The sequence below is a fragment of the Amphiprion ocellaris genome, chromosome 3 (assembly GCF_022539595.1).
Source record: "Amphiprion ocellaris isolate individual 3 ecotype Okinawa chromosome 3, ASM2253959v1, whole genome shotgun sequence".
NCBI lineage: Eukaryota > Metazoa > Chordata > Actinopteri > Pomacentridae > Amphiprion > Amphiprion ocellaris.
In genome coordinates this window covers 6,340,901-6,359,898 of record NC_072768.1, presented here as the reverse complement: position 1 = coordinate 6,359,898, position 18,998 = coordinate 6,340,901, and the positions used below count along the sequence as shown (strand labels likewise).

The following is an 18,998-nucleotide window of genomic DNA, read 5'->3' as shown; positions in this document are numbered from 1 at the left end:
CAAAAATTCCAAAAGCCTAAAAAGTCAGTCTAACAGTCTAAAATCTAAAGTCGTCACATGAAATACAAGAAAACAGCGAATCTTCACAACCAACTGGCAAAGTTACCTGAATATATGAATAACAGCAGATTAAATTTCTCTTGATTCCAGAATTGATAAACTTATTGTATCAGCTCTACTTATATCTGTGTTTCCTTATTCATACCAAAAGGCTCCATCATATCATCAGTTTGTTGACCTTATTTCCACCTTTACCTGCCTGCTGAGCAGTGCTGTTGTTCAGGTTTTGTCTGTTTTTAGAGAACATTTGTCTTCCTGTTTTCTTGTACTTCCTCCTCTTTTATCTGTTGTTTGTGCCTGTTGTCTCTGACTTCCTTGTATTTTATATCATGTTCTTCTTTTTTCTTTATCTTTCCCACATCACTGATTGCGAATAGCTCAACCTTGTAAGTGTTGTTGTGGAGTGAATCCTTAGAATAATGTTGACATGAGTAACTTTTATAAAATGAGGCCAAGGCAGAGGGCTGTTGAGTATTTTTGTTTGGGCGATCTGTAATATAAACTAACTTAAGTCAATTTAAATGCAAAGCTCATGGTGGAATTGAGCTTGACAGTAATGAGGATGATAATGAATGGTAATGATGGTTAAACTAGATGATAAAACCCGTCTGAAATCAGATCTATTATGAGTAGCACATCAAAAAGTTGTTTTCTGTGATGTTTTTCCACTAACAAAGCAAGTTTTTTTTCCTATTTTCCCATAATAGACTTGCAGCTCTAGTCATGAGGCCAGAATAAAAGGAAAAGTGGGACAAAAAGTTGAAAGTGTTGAGTTGCTTCTTTGTCCCTTCTACACTGTAAAGCTCCTCCATTGTGACTCATTTGTCCAGCTGGGAGACACTCAGATATAAAATCACTGCAACACCTACCACCTCCTCACCCCTTGATGCTAATTTATTGACTCTCAGGAGCACAGGTACTTGTGGATACTTGAAAATGGTGCCTTTAATACAGCAATCAGTTCCGCATCTCGAGCAGTGATTGTCAGATGAAATTATACATCATCCAATCTGAACTGCAGCAGAAGAATGGTATATTTAGAATAGCAGTTGCCTTGTAATTACCAAGTATTGGATCTTATATTTGAGTTCGTCAAGCAAGTGTAAATATAGCTCTATAGGCTCCATTTTATTTTTTATTTTTTCATTTCGGTTGTATAGGAAGAATGAACAACGAGGTGTAGTTTAGTGAATGAAGCAGACCAGCTTTGCGTAGTGTCAGTTATTGTTCCTCGAATTTGCAACACAGAGTTTGGTGTCATTTTATAATTAGGCCTAATCTCCAGGTCGCATGTTCCATTCTTCAGAATATCCTAAGAATCCACAGTAAGCCTGGATCCACAAAGTGCCTGTTATCTATTGACAAGCTGATACAGGATTGTTAAGCCTGAGGTAGTCCTCTCCGTTACCTTTTTCAAGAAAAAAAATCAATGGTAGAGGCTCAGACTTGTCAGTGCTGTCCATGCGTTGGACACTGTCAGCTTTGTCCCTGTTCTTTTGCCGAGGCTCCTCGCCGCTATCCTCTCACAATTCACGCCGTAGAGAGGTAATTGGGCCCCTTTCCACTTGGTAGATGCTTTTCTGAGAATGAGACCTGCCTGCCACAGCTGAAACGGGGTAATTTAGTGGCACTGAAGCGATGTATTACAAGGCAGATGATTGCGTTCAAGTGTACGCTATATTGCCAGGAAAGTGATAGATGTGTGATTCCAGCCTGGGTAATAAACTGTCTGACTAAAATTTGTAGACTGCATTGTCTCACTGCTCTGTTGAGAATTCACGCTGGAAAGCCGCACTATAATTTCGTTTACTACCCCAGGCAGATGCCAGTGTGCAATGTAAAACCTAATAAAAAGCATGTTCATGAGGTTTTTGTGTTTGAAGTCCATGTTTAGCACATTTAACTGCAACAGCCATCTTGTAAAGAGAAAAAAAGGTAGCTCTGAGAAGTTGTCCACATGTACAAATATTGCAGAATCATTTATTTCCATTACACTGTGAGATAACATTAACCTGCGGAACAATGAGAATGTCCATCCCAATGGTTTGGATAAGATCAGGAAATCATTTCTGCTGTGCAAATGCATTTTCAGGTCTCTCCTGAGTCACTTGCTGGTATTGAATCAAATTAATCAACCTGAAAAGGGATTTCTGCATCACTGCCTCCTGCAGATGATGTAGTTCTGCTGGCATCACTGGGCTTTGACATCTGCTGCTCTGCTTTGGAAACACTTACCAGTCCAATCCATACATGGGCTTGTGTCAGAAATCTTATGAAACAGCATTGTGTCAGGCCTCCTGTCCATCTCGCACTCCATTTTCCCATCACTCGTGAACAACATCCCGAGGTACTGGAACTCCTTCGCTTGGGGAAGCATCTAGCCCCCCAACCTGGAGGGAGCAATCCGCCGGTTTCCAGCAGAGAACCATGACCTCGGACTTGAAGGTGCTGATAAGCTGAGTCTTCTGTAACCACTTGCTAATTTTAAAATGAAACATGGTGGCTTATTGAGAGTTAGGGTTAGGGTTAAGTAGATAAAGCTTCTTTAGCCATTGTCACCACTAATCCATCTGGTTTTTCAGCTGTAATGTAGCTCCAACACTTCAGCACCACCTTGGTCTGCTGCATTTACTATTGTGAATGAGATAAAAGGGACAACAAGGTAATGTTCTTGATAATTGATATGAATCATTTCACCCAGATTTGGCAAAACTAGAAAACTTGTTGGACCATGTTAGACAGCATTACTAATGCGAATGTGTCACCATCATTGAAGAATGAGCAAAATCTTTTTAATCCAGTTGTGTCTCTGTTCAATCTGTGACTTTGCCTTATTTGTGAAGCATGTAAAGCAACTGTCAGATTCTTGAGGGTACACTGGCAAAATATATATCAATATGAATTTAAATATTGGTTGATATATTGGAGCAAAGACAGATTAAAGCTTATCTGTGTTTTCTGTGGATTTTGACAGTGCCAGCACCTCTGATGATGTAGCGATGGTCAATGCTCGGGAGTAAACTGAATGTTTTATACATTCTGCATATAAATAGCCTAATATTAAAGTTGGAAATGTTTGAGTGTGCCAGCTAGAGATAGTGCTGTACCTTTAGTATCCCACTGTGCGGCTCGGCTTTGTTCTTCTTAGCAAACAGAAATAAGCTGTAGCCAATCTGTTTGCTGTGAAGATGGGACTGTGAAGAAGATCAGGTGGAAATACTTTATTCACTCAGGGACGGCATAGAGTCTGCTCTGGTGTCCTGTTTCCTGCCTTGGTAAGTCTGCTCTAATTGTGGACCACTATCTACTACACTTTCTGTCCTTGCCTCTTTATTTTTCCCTTCTTTATCAACCCTCCACCCCATACTTCTTTTTTTTCCTCTCTTCCCTTCTCAGTAAGTGCACAGGGAGTGGTGTTTGGGCAGTCATGTGACTTTTTGTCTGAACACAATTGCCGGTGTTTGCCATTGGCCGATTTTCTTTGAAAAGAGCGTTGGTTTCCCGGGTGACGGGGAATGGCGGCACCACTTCACTTTTCTCTCTGCAGCTGCCCCCCTCCCTTGCTCTCTGTGCTGTTCTGAGCCGGTCTGTCTCTCTCTCTTCCACAGGCTGGTGGATCAGGTAGCCCGAGAGTGCGACAGGCAGCGACAGCGTTTGTCTCGCTCTTCCTCATCTCACTCTTCTCCTTTTTCATCGGGCAGGCAGTCATAGAGACCTTTCGGGCTGCAGGAGGTGAGTGAAACAAATGACCTCGTTTGTGGGGATTTAATAATTATTTTTTTCTCCCATTAAATTTTACACTTTCCTTTCTAGATGAACTTGTTTTCAGTGCTTAAAAGTTTTATACTAAGCAAACAGCAAGTCATGTGCACTTAAGCCATTCATGAAATAGCTATCAGTCATTTTAAAGTTAAACATAAGTTCAGTCTTTGTTTGACAGATACTCCTATTATTGGTATTAGTCACCCTGACATGTTAGGAAACATGCTTGCTCAGCACTGTGACACTATAATTAAGTGATATTAACTGATGACGAATCATTCCAAAATACTTTTGAATACCAGTAAGACCATATGCCATGATTATTGCTATTTTAAGTCTGTGTGTCCGGGAGATATTTAATACATTCATTATGGTCCAAGACTGTATATAAAGCTGGACATAGTGAGATATGATACCATCCACTAGGACCTGGTTTGAAGCTCTGAATGGCAGCTTATAGTTGGCGCTGTCTTTTCCATCTGGAGCCAGTACTTTACAAATAAGGAGTGCAGGGTGTTACCTTTAACACTCTCTTCCTGCTACCTTGGACCAAAGTGAACAATAGCAAGCTTGCTGCCAGTGCTGACCAGTCTAAATATGGACTTCTGTTAGAAATATTGTGAGACAGCATTGTATTAGGGGCTTTTTAGTGTAACTTTTAAGCTACAATTGCAATAGAACTGCATGTATGGAGAAAAATTGCAGTGTACTCTTTTAAAAGTTCAAAAAGCCTGAAACTAAGCGAATTTAGTAGCTGGGGAGAGCAGCAGATGAGCAAACTGTCAATCGTGACAGACATCAATACTTTCTGTTAGCCTTAGAATGTTATTAGAAAGGGCTGTCATTTCAAAATGACCAATAGTAGGTTTTGGTGGTAATGACTTGTCAAAAAATTAATGACTTAATGTTTTTTTAAGAGAAATTGATGCATTTTGAATGTCAGCTGTAGCCAGGGAGTTTTTGGAGTTACCATCCAGCAGTTGTCACTGAACCACGGTGTGAGGCTACTTGAAAAAGGTCTTGACCTCAATAGAAAACATCACATGGGAAATATTGATGGGAATTATTGTTTTTGCATTATTTTTCAAAGTCTACTTTAACTTCAATGCACTTGGTTCACCGAGGTTCAAGCTTCACTACCCCATCAATAAGAAGGCCACATCTTGAACCTCTAGATACTTCTCAACAGACTTTATCATCACTCTGAAAATGGGATTTCTGTATTGGAAACAGATAGAAGTCAGGCAGTGTCAGGTCAGGTGAATAAGGTGCATAGGGCAACAGTTCAAAGCTACATTTGACTGCCTCTGCTGTCTGGATGGGTGCATTGTATTGGAGCAACAGTATGCCAGCACAAAATTGTTCTCTGTTTCTCTTGATTACCTCAAATAATTGAGTTTTTGTGGACACGGATTTAAGGTTTTATAGTGTACAGTTAAGCCCCAAAATGGGAGTTATGCCCCTCAATTCCGAGTGAGGCCAAAAATTTTCTGCTTTAGATGCCTCTTGGTCGTGACACGGCACAGAGTTAAAGTGACCATGGCTTTTCAAATGTTTAGCAGGACAAACCATGACTAAAACCATGTGGGGATAACATGGACAAGATTAGACCAAGTTATTTCACAGCTGTAACGAGAGCTGTGCAGTGGGCTTAGTAGTTTTTTTTTTTTTCTTTTCCATGAAAGATTCAACAGCTGTGCATGATCTCTGCCCCACTCATCGCAGCGCAGACACAATAAGGGTTGTGTTTTGGGAACTGGGCCACTTCGAGAGGGTTTTTCTGGCATGGTTACCATACTGAAGTGGTGCCCTCTCAGCTCCCCTTCTTGGGCTCCATCAACCAGGTGGCTGCCTCTGTGTTTGGTTGCTGTGGTAACGCTGACAACCGTCTCTGTGCCCCTCCCTCAGGTGCACTTTATCTGATGACCTGGAGGATTCTCTGGACACACACACTCACACTGCCGTACACAAACACACACTAGCATCTGTTTGCTGACACTTGATCCTCACGGAGACATGAAAGACAGGTTTGTCGGTTGCAGAAGTGACTGATTTTAGTAAAAAAAAAAAAAAAAGTTGGTTTCGGTTTGTGATTGTATAATAACAAACATAGCATAGTAGTTGTGTATATGTATCATTTTGTCACCAAGTTTGCTTGCCCTCAGGCTAGACACTTGTCTCTTTTTAAACACTCGAGCCATTTATGTCTGGCTGTTGACCTTAGATCCCCTCAAGCAGGTGAAGTTTCTGGAGTCTTACCGAATCCTGTGCGTCATATCAGGTCATTCATCAGGGCTTGTTAAAATAATTAACCAAGTGGACCATTAAGCGCTTCAAGTCTGTTGTTACCGAGAGGCAAGTGGATTTGATTTAAAGCTGCCCGCTCAGGTCATGTGGATGTCAAACCACTGTTATGATTCTGCTAGTTTCAGTGTATCATGTCAATGGCTTGTCTGTGTGTTTGAAGACTCATAAAGTGGGCAGGAAGCAGGGCTGGAGTGGGTGTCATTGATCCGCAGCCTGGTATTGCATTGCTGATGCAACCAGGAGGAAACTGGTGCTAAGGCCTTGTTGTTGCCTCTGACTGGCTGCCATGATGTCACCACTGCTGACCCGACAATCCTAGCATTCCTGCTGATAGGGTTTTTACGCAGACATGGAGGGGAATATGTCAGAGAGACGTGGGAGAGATGCACAGACTTGCACACATATGGCCTTTGTCTAAGCGCTGATTAGTAATCTGGCATATCCACCGACACACACACGCATACGTCATTAATTCAGTCTCACGCACATGCCCACTCCAGCACACACTCAGATGCTCTACAACCTGAATAAAGACGGCGATGGCAGCCTCACCGGCCTTGTTAAAATTCAACGGGTCTTTAAGTGTCTGTACTCGAAGTTTCCGTGGATCAGTTTTACATCCGTCGCTTGCTTCAAACTAAAATATCTGGTATGATTAGAAAAGACCCAACTCCATTGTGCACCAGTGTCATCGCATCCTTTGTGTGTACGCGTGTGTGCATTCATTTCTGTTGCTGTTTGTGTATGCGCTTATGGCGCATAATTGTAGCTACAAAAGACTTTCTTGCTGTAACACAGCTACAGCTTTGCTTTGATCCAGTAAAACCACACAAGCAAAGAGATGACAGGCCTGGTGCAGTGAAAGCTTTTAAATGCTGTTGTTCCTGCAGGTGTTTGAATAGTGCTTTTCCCCTGGGTGCTTGGCGGAATAGACCAGTATTGTAACCAAAGTCAAGAATAAATGGACAGAAAATTGAGGGTGACATCTTGGTCTATATAGAGGACAAATGGAAAAGCGTTTAGACCCAGAAAGTGGATTTAAGAAAACATTTAGACTAAAGCCTGAGGCCTCTAGAGGAAGCTGCAGGCAGACAGACTGGGGGTCAGTTAGTGCGTCCGGGGGGCCTCTTTCTCACTCTGTGTGGGGCTTACAAAGCTTTTGTTCACCTCTGACCCCTGACCTGCACCCACCTGATAGCTCCCCCGTCACCAACCTGGATTTCCTGTTCATCTAGAGCCACAGTGCGTCACTCCACTGTGGTTTTGTTGTTCCTGAGATCACATCAGCACTTTAAGCCCCCACGCAGGGCAATATCTCATCTTGGCCCAATTTCTCTTTGTCTTTGTTTACTTGCTCTCTCAGTGCTGATGTTATGCATTGACCAGGACTGTAGCTTGTGGGTTGGGTTCCCCCTTTTGTCCTGAGAAATCCTCAGCTTAGCGAGGACCCAAGGCGGTCCCCGGCAAGAACGTCTTGTTGACTTAACTTTGACTTTCTTTTATTCTCCGGCTCACTTGCCCCTCTTGCATTGGGGAGAGGCAAGAAGAAATGAAATTGGCTACTAGTCCTGCCATCGACATCTCATCTGACTTTGAGCGAGAGTGAAAAGCTAAGGGCCCTATGACAGTCACAGCTTTCTCCCTGTGCCATTCAGGCCGGTTGTAGCCCATTTCCATTTACTGATAGGAAGGGCAGCACAGTGTGACACTAATGGTACAGCTTTATCTCAAGAGACAGAGAGCGAATTTACATCTAGGAGCACGATGAAAAAAACGCCAGCTTAGGTAGACAGGATAAAAGAAAGAAGATTTGAGGCACTAGTTCCAACATGACCACTTGAAAGCATTGAAGGACAACGCTGGGGCTTGTGATCTTGGTCCAAAATTTATTTCAATTCTGAAAATAGCTTTTCATACGGCAACTCAAAAATGCAACATGAGGCCATGTGAAAGGTAGCAGTGTTTTTGAATGGCAGTAACTTTGCCCAGTCTGGGCTGGTTCTCAATAAAGACGAAGAAAAAGAGACGATGGAGAAAGGGTGCCAGAGTGTAGCCAAAGTCCTGACAACTTGGAAGCTGCTGAAGGCAACTGAGATTCTCTTGTGCTTCGTTAGGACGGTATGAAAGGAGTGTTCAGAGAGAGGGAAAAGAAAAAAGAGCCTTATGCTTTTTATTTGTTATGGTTGTGTGTGTGCTTTTTTATATCTCTTCTATCCAGTGTTTGGAGGATACGAAATTTGTTTACCACAAGTTTATATGCTGATCCAGTTGACCGTCCCTTCCTGTCATTTTCCCTTTGTACTCACTTGTCATGTCGTTGACCTCAGATTCACCTTGCCTTATCAATGTACCCGTTGTTATTTGTAGGGAGATAAAATAGTGACATGCATTTGCTTTCAAACCATGAGTCATCTTCCGGAGCCAGGTTTTCTGGGAAGAAAACAAAAGTCTTTGTCTGTTCTTGATGTGGGATGTGCTACATCTCAACAGGGCCATTACCTTCGCTGGGCGAAAGCCGTCGTGCCTGTCATAATGATACACAAGACATAACTACACTACTGGAGCAACAACATTGGCTTGACCATAATGAGACAGCGATGCTATACTTAGGAATGTTTGGCACAAACAGGGCATTACTACCTTGCGTCGCTTGCCATGAGTATGCAAACCGATGTCAACAAGAGTTCAGGATTTTGTAACTTGTTTTGGTGTCTGAAAATAGAGCTACCGTAGCCTGTTCTCATCCTATTCAACCGTCCAGGTTTTGAGTCTTAACCGACCTGTTTGCCACCTGTTGAAGGCTGTTTTTAGTGAAAGGCTGAATAAATAGAGACGAAAGGGTCGGGTGGGGGGGAGATGGGAAGCAGCGAGCCTCAGCAGCAACTTAATGCTATTCATTCTTAGTGAATAATGGCCAACAAAGACACTATCAGCATGTATTCCCCTCTCTCTGCTACCCTCCACAGAACCAATTGAACTGCTGCCAGACCCGACCAGTCTATTTCTCACTCCCAGAGCCATCTTCTTGTCTCCTCGGTGCTGAGTTACGGCCGCCTCGCCGCTCTTTAAACAGATTTATACCTACTCACTTGTTGAGGTATTAACTTAGTAGTAGGTGGTGACTGAAAGCAGTCAAGTAGCTGTTTTGATGAAGGAGCTGAGCGCATTCTCAGTGTTTGGGCGACGGGGATAAATAATAAAGAAGCACACAACGGGGAAGGATTTCTTCTGAAAGCGCGTGTTTTTAAGCTTTTTAGGCCTCATCTTTGTTTTCTTTAGCTCCTTTGCTGAATGCAGAGGGAGTGTTGGGGGAGGAGAAGGGAAGGGGGTTGCAAGAATGTTTGAGTCACACAGAAAAGAGGGATGATATGTGGAGTTTGACAGGGGAGGCTGGGATAAAGAGGGGGGCACAGCAGTGGGAGGAGCCCTGAGGAATGCCTGGAAGGTGTCAGCAAAGTGTGGGAGGCTTTGGACTGATAATCCCCCGCATCACAATACAATAACCTCACCCTTAAATGAACTTGATGCCGCTCTGAGGATGGACAAGCATATGCTCCACTGAGGGGTAATAGCCTGTCAGGACCCATAAAGTGTAGTTACTTCTCTACCGCTTTCAAAATGTCACTCCTCTTTGGCACCTCAGCCTTTTCTCACCGTGGCCTTTGGTACCTAAACACAAACCCCAGAGACTCATCCCTCTCCCCCCTGCTTTTATTCAGGAGTGTGGTTTAAGTGATTTGTCAGACAGCACAGCTCTTAGATGTGCCAAAAGCTTTGATTCATAGACAGAACAGCCAAACACTTCGCATACATGTGATCTGTGGACCTCTATGAGTCAGCCTGGCCGAAAGCTGCAGCATTCTTCGCAGTGGTCTTTTGTTTGCATGATTTAATTTGTCAAATTAATGCAATTAATCCCCGACATCTATTTTTGGAACATCTGCTTTTTACCATGTGCACGCTGGTTATTAGGCGCTGTGACTGCATGTCCTCATTAGTTTGTCCAAAGTACTATCTGACGTCAATTTGAGGAAAAGTCAACACAGGGATGACGGAGGTATTGTTGACGGCCTGCTGCTGCTGAATCATGGCATCAGAGTTCCAGAACTACAATGATGTTACTTTCACTAGGTTAGTTTTTTTAGTTTGTGGACATTTTTGCCACGTAAGGCATTTATTTCAGTACTTCTCATGTCCTTCACTCACCTAAGAAAATTGAATAAATGAATGAAAGTAGCAGTATATTTCACAGAAATTAAACAGCCATGCCATCCTAACCAGAAGGAATTGTAAAATTTAGATTTGAATAGGAACCTCGCTGACATATTGATGTTACCTGCTTATTCTGTACATGTATGCTGGTATTGCTGTTAGCTGATAAGTAACCAAAAATGGCGGTTAGGAATGCTCTAGGTAGATTATTAACAGTGATATCATAGTTGCATTGACACATACTATAAAATATCCTGCTCAGGACAAATCTAGGTCACAGTTAGTGATGAACAAGTTTTGGAATTACTCATCAGAGACATGTACGTGAAAGAAAATAGCCACTTATATATCGCTATATTCTCAAATATTAATGTCAGTAGTTAACATGGTCTTCAGCAACTTTGGCACATACGTCTGCTTCTTCTAAAAATGTTACCATAGTTAGTTTTATGCATGAAGATGTTAATTTTGTACATCTGCAGATGATAACGGTAGGCTTGTTTATATGATTTTGTTAGTATCATTCACTACAGTATGCAGCATTAACAGGTTTTTAGTCATCGCCGAGCCTCTGCTTGATGTCTGCTTGTTATGAAGTCCAGTCTGAGTTTCAGCTTTGGGGCGATGGTAAGGGAGGAGGGGGAAAAAAGAGGCCACTGGTTAAAATTTAAGATTGAGGGAGATGTAGAGATGGAGACAGGAGAGATGCTAATGGGGAGCAGGGTCTGGCTCCCGCTGAGGAGCTTCCACACATCCTGCCTGACCCATTGGTCACGCATGTCTTGGCTCTGATTGTGAGTGTGGGAGGGGGCTATGGACACAGGAGTGCTGTTCAAGATTGTGGCATTGTTTTATAAACGAATTTTGGAACATCTTCTATCCTTTTAGTTCACATAAAATCGTTAGGTTTTGTACAGTAGATGTGTATTGAACTGGAGCGGTCAGGTTTAAATTGCCTCCATCACCTATTTTCCCACAGGGCGTTGTCTCACTCAAACACAGACATATCCACTCTCCAGTTGCACCTGGTCTTGCCTGGACTATGACCTCATTCCAGGAAAAGGAAGAGAAAATCACCTGACAGGCTCATTTGTGTAATCAGCTGTTCGCATAGCTGCAGGGCAGAGTGTGGATGCCTCATGCTTCAGGTTATTGATCGTGCAAACAGTAAAGACACATGTACATATACATGCATGCAAAGAATTTTGAGTTTATGCTTCTTCGTGCCTCTTGAGTTTACTTACAAGCAGTCTCTTTTTTTTGTTGTTGTCATTGGGACATGGAGGACGCAACCAGAATAACCGAGAAAACTGATACTGAGGGAGACTGGCAAAGCAGAAAACACGCTTTCAACTACCTGAAAAGGGGGAGGTATCTGGTCTGTCAGCACAGCAAGGAAGGGTGGGGAGAAAGACAGCGAGAGAGAAAAGAGAGAGGAGTGACTGGGAGGGTGTGTTTCTGTGTGGGTGAGAGACACGGGGAGAAGGAGGAGGGGTGTAGACAGAAAGAGAGAGAGAGAACTCTGGCAGTCTCTCAGATCTTGGCTGTGGTGAGGACACCCAGTTGGAAGTGCATTCCTGAGGCAGCCGGCGACGAAAAAGCAGCAGAATAGCAGCGGAGGAGAAGTCGCGACATCCTTTAAATGTCCTGCTGACCACGTCTGCCTGCCTCTGACCTCCGCTGGACTCGCACGCTCCTCACACACACACACACACACACACACACACACACACACACACACACACACACACACACACACACACACACACACACACACACACACACACACACACATTCACTCTCGCTCGCTGCCTCTACACACCAACCACACAACCAACCGGCTCCGCTGCACCGTCAGAAGTCGAGGATTTCCCCCAAGTGAGGCAGAAGGGAAAGAGAGAGGAAATTTAAATCATTAAACAGAAGCAAAGGATCGCCTCCATCGGTGAGTGTGAGGGCTTCTTTGGGGGATTGCTTGGATTTGTCCTTGCCGGTTTGAATGTCAGCGTTAGGAAGTTTCTCTGAAGTCAGCCGATCTGTCTACGGCTTCGCTGTATGTTCCAGCACGCTTGTAATGATAGCCATCATTATTAATAGGTGTCAGGTTGTGTGTGTGTGTTTTTTTGTGAGTGGCAGGGAAACAAAGAGTGTGTGTTTTGTCTGTGAGTAGTTCAACCAAGTCTCCACATGTACCTGTTGTCACTAGACCCGCCACCCAAGTCAAGACAAAAGGACTCAAACCTGTTTGGGTGAAACTTTACTCTGTGTGCAGTTGTGTTTTTTTCTTTCTTAGTTTTTTTTTTCTACATTTTTCTGTTTGGAATTCTCCCCGTGGAGTCAGAGATACAGTCTCCATGTGCATTTTTTTATGTGCAAACATTCTGTTGTGTGAGAAGTAGAGGCTATCTCTTACACTGGTCTCTGGTCACACAGGCAGCTCCTTTTACCACCGTAGGATTAAAGATTAATTTATGGTGGACTTGGGCAGAGTTCAGCTCACTTGCTGCGTGTTCCTGCCACATTTAACTGCTTACGTGCTACACATCTGAAATGGCAACACCGTGCAATACACTAAACCTCTAAGCAACCCTGGTTAAATCACTGGCTCATCATTATGCACGGCCGGCATCTTATTTAAAGATCCCCCCTAGGGTTTGAACAATTGTCGGCCTTGACTATTATTGAGCTGATATTCAGCACTTTTTTTCCAATAAAATAAATGAAGTTACAGATCCCCCTCTGATGAAAGTTTTTTGTCTTGTTAACATGTCCATATGCCTTTTTTAATGTGCGAGAGGACACATCATGAGTGAAGTAAGCAGTCATTGCCATGGCTGGGAATTTCTGCCTTGAAGCTACAATGACAGGATCTGAAAAAAAAAACACACATTCAGATTGCCATGGTTTCAAACAAAACAAACCTTAAAGACCCAATCCTGTCAACTTGTGGTGTTGGACTTTCTGTATCTTTATTTTCCTTAAGAATTGGTTTCTGATTTTAACATTTAAGATTAAATTGCTCCAAAATTACCACTTGCCATTGTGTAGCATAGAGTAGTTTTACAACAGAGCTGTCGGTGAGCTGGTGTGCTCGGGCTGCAGTGAACTGTGAAGAGGTGGATTTACATAAAGGTGGAGACTTCATAAATCTGCACAGTTTGAAGGATCCAACAATTCAACTTAGAGTTACATTAAAGCGTTTTAGGGTGAGAAGGGATTATTTCCATGAAAAATAAACTTCTAAACATGTCATTTGGATACAGAAAGTTGAGTTTTTAGGGGCTTTATCAACATCGAAAAGATAAATGGTGAAAAGGTCTCTTCTAATTTATCATATTCCAAACATAAATAATTAATTTCAATGAAGTTTAGTGTTATTCTGAATTTTGACACCCAGGTATTGATGTTTACTCCAAGTGTATCTGTTCCTGATATCATTTACCATCGGTCCCCTTGATTACTGATAACCAATAATGATATAGGCCCTGAAAAACCAGGCAATCCTTAATTCCCAGCATGGTACGTATCAAACAGTGGAACTCATTAGCAGGCTGTATTTGTTATCCAATCAGGGCCATCGATTGGAAACCCCCCTCCCCCCGGGATGTGATTTCTTTTTTTTTTTCCTGACTGGCTGTGAGAGCTACATAGTTATACCTCATGTGTTATCTCTGTTTGTGTGTTTTGCACAGTTAAATTGTACCTAGAGAGATAATGTCAGCATAATAAATGGCTGTAGGGAAAGGAACCAAATGGGTAACTTGGATTCGAGCATGCACAACGGCTTTAATTTGGCTGTAGTTAGCTCATTTGATCATTTACCCGTATAATTCAGCTGACCTTTGCATGCTTAAGTGCTGATACTGACTCTGCACGTGACAAGTTATCGCAACTATCAAGTTCAGGGTATTTATTATCTCCAGTAAAATGTAGGAAGCTATTTTATGGACAGTGCAGAGGAGTGTTTAATTCTTTTTCTAAGTGCTATAGATATTACAGCTAAAGCTGAAAACAGATGGCAGGGTAATGCCAGTAGCTGGAACGCATCATCAAACTTTAAACTTTCTTCCCAGCTGTGTTTAGTTAGCACTTCTTCTCTGTCTCCATCCCTTTGTGTCTCCCTCACTGGCTAGATATTTCTTATTTTCTATCACATGAATGAGCCTGTTTAGCATGGGGAGAGCAGAGTGTCCTCAGAGAGTGGTTGCGCCTTGTTCTCCGCGATGTTATTTTTACGGCTCTTTCACTGCTTGAATACGCAGATGGACTCCTCTCCTCGTCTTCTAGAATAGTCTGTCTGTCTGTGCCGCTGTCAGTGTGTCCGTCTATCACTCAGCACGCATGGCAGGGAAAGCGAGTCTGCCCATGCACTGCATGACATCTCACGGGACTCTCGGTGGGAACTTTCTAAGTCATCCTTCAAGCTGTGAAGTGACTTAATTTCTCGCCGTTCTTATCAGTAGTGTTTCTCCACTTCCTGCAGATGCACTCAGGGGCCAGAGGTAATAGGAAATGTGATGACAGCATGTTGGTGAAATGATACGTTTGCATGTTTGGGGTTTGGGAAGGTGTTTCGAGCCACTTTCTCCCTCACTTACAGTGTTGGTGTCTTTCTTCCTCGTGTTGCTCGCTCTACCTCACTTGCTCTGCCTTGTATTTTTTCGTGCGTCCTTCCCCCCTGCCTGTGCAATGTGACGGAAGGTAGTGCTGTGCTCTGCTCATGTCGGATCCATTAGGGATGAAAGCACACTGCAGTGATAAAAGATTGATCCAGTCCTCCTTGCATCACATTCACATCCCTCACACCCTGCTCCCTCATCCTCTCACACCCCTGCTTCCAATCCAAAGTCAACCCAGTTTTCAATTTATCAAATCATCTGTAGTCCTCTAAATAAATCATCCTTACTGAGTTTACTATGGCAAACTTTTCCTCACAGGATTTCTCAAAGGAGAACATTCTGTTGTTCTTGCGTAGGATGCTGTACTCAGCCTCTTGTACAAGGTTACAAGTTGTCAGTGATGCAAAGAAAATACTTTCCTCCTGATGAAATTTTCTCGACAGTGCATTTTTTAGGGAAAGAAATGGGCCAGTTCTTTTATAGTATCTCCTTTAGTGTTCTTGTTGCACCAGGAAGGGTAATATGTACTTGGCTAGCAGAACCAGTAAGTGACTGGCATCCAGCCCAGCATCCACATGCCTCTTTTCACCTGTTTTATCTGAGGAGGCAAAGACAAACACAACAGACCTGTAGTTTGTCAGCTGACAGGCTATAATTACCAAGGAAGGAGGGGATTTGGAGAAGGAATTTCACTGCGTTTCTGTTTTATAATTCTTTAAGCATGTACCTTTTTATGAGCACCTGAAAACATTTTCTTTTGTGTTTGTGTGTGTGTGTGTGTGTGTGTGTGTGTGTGTGTGTGTGTGTGTGTGTGTGTGTGTGTGTGTGTGTGTGTGTGTGTGTGTGTGTGTGTGTGTGTGTGTGTGTGTGTGTGTGTGTGTGTGTGTGTGTGTGTGTGTGTGTGTGTGTGTTGTAAATCTGCACAGAAATTTGCAGACTGATCATAAACAAGTGTTTAAGTCTTTTGATCCCAGCTGGAAGTTTGAGATATCCCCCCAAGGGGAATGGTTTGTTGCCAACTGCTCGGCATTGGGGTTTTTTTTTTTTTTTTTTAGTCTTCAGCCCTCCTTTTTAGGAAATCCTGTTGAAATACTTTGAGGTCATTGAACGCCACACATATCCTTAGCCGCAGTCTCTCTTCATTCATCCAGCATGTGCAGGTCAGAGGTTTCATTAAGCAACCTACTCTCAGGATGTTCATGCAGAGCTTAGCTCACCTAAAGACATGTTTCCGACTGAGTCCAGCTGACCGTAAAGTTCACCTGAGTGAATGCTGTCATGTCCTGTCAGTGTGAACTTCTCCTAGCCTTCGATGGGGCTTGCTGCGTGACATCCTCAAGTCTGTAGCGTCACATTCCCTGTTAAAACGGTCTAAAACTGGTAGCAGGTTACTGCTGTTGGATGTCTGTGTTCGTTTCTCTGTCCATGACTCTCAATTGTAGCATCTGTAGTGATTGTAGCATGGTAAACATCTCCAACCCCCTGGGATGCTCCTGTGACTTTGTGTTCCCATCTGTGGATGTGTGTGTGTGTGTGTGTGTGTGTGTGTGTGGATGTGTGCGTGTGTGCGTGTGTGTGTGTGTGTGTGTGTGTGTGTGTGTGTGTGGATGTGTGTGTGTGTGTGTGTGTGTGTGTGGATGTGTGCGTGTGTGTGTGTGTGCGTGCGTGGATGGGTGTGTGTGTGCGTGCGTGGATGTTTGTGTGAGCAGCAGGTTGCTCCCGTTGCTCAACCAGCCATGCTGTGTTGACTCTGCACACAGAGCTCTCTGGGCAGTAAATAACATGGTGCCTCAGCCGAGGGTCCCGGACAGAGCCAGGAGGGGGGTCAAGACGCCAGCAAGAAAGAGAAAATGTCTGCCTCAGGGCTCGGAGATACTAAATCAACAGATAGCAGAGGAAGGAGGCAGGTGGATCTGACAGAACCGTCCCTCACGCTGAGATGGCTTGACGGTAGACCTGTCACTGAATGTAGATGCTTCTGATCGAGCACATTACAAGAAAAACAAGCAGACGTTGCTCACGGGTAGACGGGAGCTACTGGTACACAAATGCACAGTGATGAGCAGAAGTGGACATATCAAAATCACATTTATTTGACAAAATACATGAACTTTTGGGTTTTTAATACAGGATTTGCTAAAAAATGATATCACAGATGTGCTAAATATTAAAGTGTTCGTGATTATAAATCACATTGCTGCTGTTTTGATACAGTATAAGCATTAATTTGTCAGGATTGAAGGTAAATGTAAGGATTTTTTTTTTTTTAATAGATTTCATAAGCATCTTGGAAAAGTTCCTACCAAATGAACAGAATTAGGTGAGTGTGTCCCTCATATGTAGGTATTGGTAAATTTTTTACACAGCCCTAGTGAGCTGCCACACATACAGGCGTCTTTCACTGGTAAATCTTGATCACGTGTACAGTTTAGACTGCCAAGCTTCCCATAACTCAGTGACAAAAAGACCGAAGCGGACACTTTTTTTTATTTTTATTTTTATTTTTTCTGTTAAAAATTTTGCCACCCTTGTATATATTGTAAATAAAACTGCTGTAACAATGTAAATTTCCCCTGGAGTGGGGAGAAATAAAGAACTTTATCTTATCTTATCTTATCTTTTTTTCATCCATAGAGATAAACAGATAAGCCATATTCTCAGTGTCACATTTCCCCCTTCTTTGTGGTTTTAAGTGCAACGCTTGACTCATATCTGGGCGTCGCTCCAAAATGCAGGTTTACTAAGTTCCTCGAGTATCTTGGCTGCGTAAAACCTGGATACCCCCTCAAATGTAGAATTCTATTCATAGTATTAGTTTCATTTCGACATAACTCAGACTTGGTGTTTGCATCTGTCTGCCTGCTGTTGAATATTCCCTCTTTAACAAACACTAGTCTTTGTACTGTGTTTTCCAGCTTCCCCTTCATCATGCTTCTCTCTCTCTTCTCTCTTTACTGTTCCCAGAGGGTCGCCAACATATCACACGTATGTAAACTCAGCAGCAGCATCCTTGTCAGTAATACATACACTTCCATGCCAAAGATCACCCTGGTGATCTTCTGTGAGGCTGGTGAAAGGTGGCTATCTGGAAGTGTCCCAAAGGTGCTCCTAAGATACTGGGAATGGGCTATAAATCTGCCCAGCTGCCCTCCTACGTTTTCCTTACTCATCTCGACTGTCCACACATCTTCTAACTACACAGCTCCGATAGGCGGGACCCTTCTCTGAATAATGACAAGGAGAGAGGGTCGTGTGTGACACCTCCCAATCAAACTATAAATCAGACCTATTGAGAGGCCCACCCAAGCCTTGTGATCTCTATGCAACACAAGCATCCCACCATGCTGTCTGTGTTTTAAATAGGTAGAGCTGAGGCACTTAAAAACAGAGAAATGGTCAGGTTTTTAACAATGCTTACTACTACTTAAGCTTTTTTTATTTTGTTTAATTTAGAAAACCCTCTTGTAGGACCTTTGACGGGGTTTGGCTTCTTTTATCAAATGTTAAGGTTTTTTAGGAAGAAACTTGCTTACATTTTACTTAGAAGTATTTTTCAAAACTTGGGTATCTTATGAATAAGAGTGTATACAAACTTCAAAACAAACCTAGTTCCATTTTACAATTGTTATGCTTTACCATCCTTGACATAGGTTTATCCTCCTCCCAAAATATCACATACTCCTCACACAAACACAAGTTTCAGTTCTTTCCTACCTCTTTACTGGTTATTCCTTGTACCCTCAATGTGCTTTTATAAAGTAAAATGTTCAAAAATACCTCTTTGATGCCTGAGGGAAAAAGATGCACTTTGCCTGACCGCTTTACTCTCTACCTCTCTTAAGCTTTGTTTTCTTTCAGTCTATTTTTGCATTAACCGGCCTGTGAGCTCAGCTCCCGTCTCCATTCTACTGTTGTGTTTGAATTCTAGGTTGCTTATTTAGAATATGACTGTAAGGCTCTACATACAGGTGATCATTGTTCCTAATTTCATGACGTATTGTAAATACCAGAGCGCTTGCTTGTCCGAACTCAACAGAG

At 42.8% G+C, this 18,998-nt stretch overlaps 1 protein-coding gene across 4 annotated transcripts in view; it reads left to right on the top strand.

Moving 5' to 3' along the window:
* The window catches only part of rassf7a (Ras association domain family member 7a), a 36,649-nt gene that overhangs the window by 2,077 nt on the left and 15,574 nt on the right, over positions 1-18,998 (top strand). For 2 of the 4 annotated variants that reach the window (XM_055009321.1, XM_055009322.1), the window contains exon 1: positions 11,851-12,286. The gene's annotated coding sequence lies outside the window, so the exon portion shown is untranslated. Of the gene's footprint in view, positions 1-3,668; positions 3,793-11,850; positions 12,287-18,998 lie in introns of those variants that run through there. The other 2 variants (XM_023293527.3, XM_023293526.3) reach the window with 2 other exon arrangements.